The following is a 3,036-nucleotide window of genomic DNA, read 5'->3' as shown; positions in this document are numbered from 1 at the left end:
AAGTCAAGTATTACCTATAGTGACCCCATGAATAACAGATCTGAACCTCGTCATATTCTGTGCAATACTCACAATCACTCACACAAAGGGTCCATTTTAGCAGCCACTGTCTTAATCCATCTGATTGAAGGTCTTCTTTTCTTTGGTTGACCCTTTGTTTTTCCAAGTATGATGTACTTCTTCAAGGAATATCTTCTCCTAGCAACATGCCTGATGTCCATAAGACAAAATATCCTTGCCTTCAAGGAGCACTATGGCTGAACTTTCTCCAAGATGTATTATTTTGTTCTTTTGAAATTCCATGTATATTCAGCACTCTTCCTCAAAACCATAGCTCTAAGGGATCAATTTGTTTTTTGCCATACTTATTCATTACTTAGCGTTCAAATATATAGCACATAATGGAAAATAATATAACCTTAATCAGATGCACCTTAGTCCTTAACTAATATCATTGCACCTCAATACTTTGGAGAGGTTCCAAATGCAGACTTTCCCAGTGTAATACATCTGCTGACCTCCTGACTGCTGGTACCAAGGGTGTTGATTGGGGATCCAAGTAAGACTAAATCACTGATGACTTCAATCTTTTCTCCATCTATCATAATGTTTTCTATTAGTCTAGTGGTAAGAATTTTTGTTTTCTCAATATTGAAACCATATTGAAAGCTGTATTCTTTGATCTTCTGCAGGAAGTACCTCAAGTCCTCCTCTCTTTGTGCCCGCAAGGTTGTGTCATGTGCCTGACAAAGGTATTGTTGAGTCTTCCTCTGATCCTGATGCCATGTTCCTCTTCATACATTCCAACTTGTTGCATAATTTGCTCAACACTCAGATTTAACAGGTATGGAGAGATCATAAAGTCCTGACTCATTTCTTTCTTAATTTTAAACTTTGTTGTGTTCCTTTTCTTTGTTTGCACAACAGCCTCTTAATCTAGTTTTAGTTTTCACATAAACACAATAAAGTAATTCTCAAAGTTAGCCATAATTTATTATTCACACAAATGCCTTTGCATAATTAATAAAGCACAAAAAACATTATTCTTTTATTCTTTGCTTTCATCCAGGATATATCTAACAATGATATTTCTGGTGCCATTGTTGTTGTTGTTATGTGCTGTTCAGTCACTTGCAACTCATAGCAACCCTATCTACAACATCCCTATATTCTGCTCTATCCTGTACAAATCTTATTGTCTCTGACACTACTAACCCCATAACCCCAGTCACTGAATCAATCCATCACATCAAGGGTCTTTCTTTCTTGTGCTGTACCTCCACCCAACCAAACACAATATCTCTCTCTAAGGACTGATCGATCCCTCCTTGCAACATATGCAAATTAGGTCAGACAAAGCTTCTGAATCCTTGCCTCCAAGGAACAACTCTCTCTAGGATGAACTCGTTTGTTCTCCTAGCTGCCCATGGTATATTCAATAATCTTCTCCAGCAACACAGGTCAAAGACATAAATTCTGCTTCTATCATCCCTAGTCATTGTCCAGCTTTCTGATGCATAGCAAGTAATTGCAAAGATCATGGCCTGAATCAGGTGCACCTTAGTCTCCAGATTGTCATTGTTTCTCTTCAGTACTTTGGTGAAGTCTCTGATAGCAGTCCCAATGCAAGATGTCTTTTGATTTCTTAGCCACTGGTACTAAGAGTGTTGATTGTAGAGCTGAAGGAAGCAAACTGAAGCTGTTACAGTCTCAATCTCTGCATCGTCTATCACAATGTTGTCAATTGGTCCTGTGTTGAGAATCTTTTTTTCTTGATGCTGAGCTTCAATTTATATTGAAGGCTGCAGTCCTTGACCTTTTACAGCAGGCACATAAGGACTTCCTCAATTTCAACAAGCAGGGTTGTCATTTGAATAATACAAATTACTGATGAGTCTTCCTCCAATCCTGATGCCACATTTATCCCTCTTCTAAATCCAGCTTGAACTTCTGGCATTTCCTATGTATTGTTATAGTTGTGTGTGTGTGTGTGTGTGTGTGCGTGCTTTAATGATCTTCAGTAGTACTTTGTTTGCATGTGATATTAATATGTTCATAAATTCTACACTCTGTTAGACCACCTTCCTTGGGAACAGGAATAAATGTGGATCTTGTCCAGGCAACTAAACAACTCTCCTCCAAATTTCCTGGCATAAATATAGTCACTATTTATGCTTTCTTAAAAAAAGAAGTAGGTGTAATTATGAGTTATTGTTAGTATGAAAGTCTCTGTTGTGCTTTTGAATCCCATTTTTAACACCAAGTTTAAAAATTTTAGTACCCAACTTTATAAATTCGTTTTTGTTTTCCAGTTCCTGCATTTCAATGATTAATTATTATTAAAACTTCTTTAATGCAGGCTTGATCAATTTTAGATTTAATAGAAATTCTCAATTTCTTTACCTTTGACTTTAGTGGTTTTTGTTTAAATATGAATTATAATGTTAATGTATGTTGCTTTAAAGTGTATGATTTTTATATAGTTATAATGACATTGTACAGCAGCATAGATAAAAATATTTATTCTCTAGACAATGAGTATTACTCCATTTTTATTCAATTTGTAATTTTCTGCCTAATAGACAATACAATGCTTTATTCAAAATAGAAATACAAATCCATTTCAGCTTACAAGTGCCTAATATCTTTATTCTTATGTATTCTATTTCATTTTTAAAATTTATATTTTTTCTGTATTCACACGTAGACATTCCAAGTTTTATTAATTATATTTACAGTTGTTTTTCATTTTGAGTCATGTTACATTTTCAAGTGAAGATCTTTCAGTTAGTGAATGGTAGACTCAATATTGAGGAGGCAGATTTTCCTAAATTGTATTTTGAATGCCTAAATGGAGACTTTACCTTCTGGAACCATCACAGACAATGTTCTGCTGCTAATCATAAGATTCCCAGTAACTCATTATTTCAGAAGTGAGACACTAGGCATTCTTTTTTTTTCTGTCTTTGGTGCATTAAAATCAATCTTTCATCCATAATACTTAATACTTTTATCCATAATACTTAATATTATTAA

The sequence above is a fragment of the Elephantulus edwardii genome, unplaced genomic scaffold, assembly GCF_000299155.1.
Source record: "Elephantulus edwardii isolate Elephantulus edwardi_28Jun2011 unplaced genomic scaffold, EleEdw1.0 scaffold00020, whole genome shotgun sequence".
Taxonomy (NCBI): domain Eukaryota; kingdom Metazoa; phylum Chordata; class Mammalia; order Macroscelidea; family Macroscelididae; genus Elephantulus; species Elephantulus edwardii.
This window is presented reverse-complemented; position numbering follows the sequence as displayed.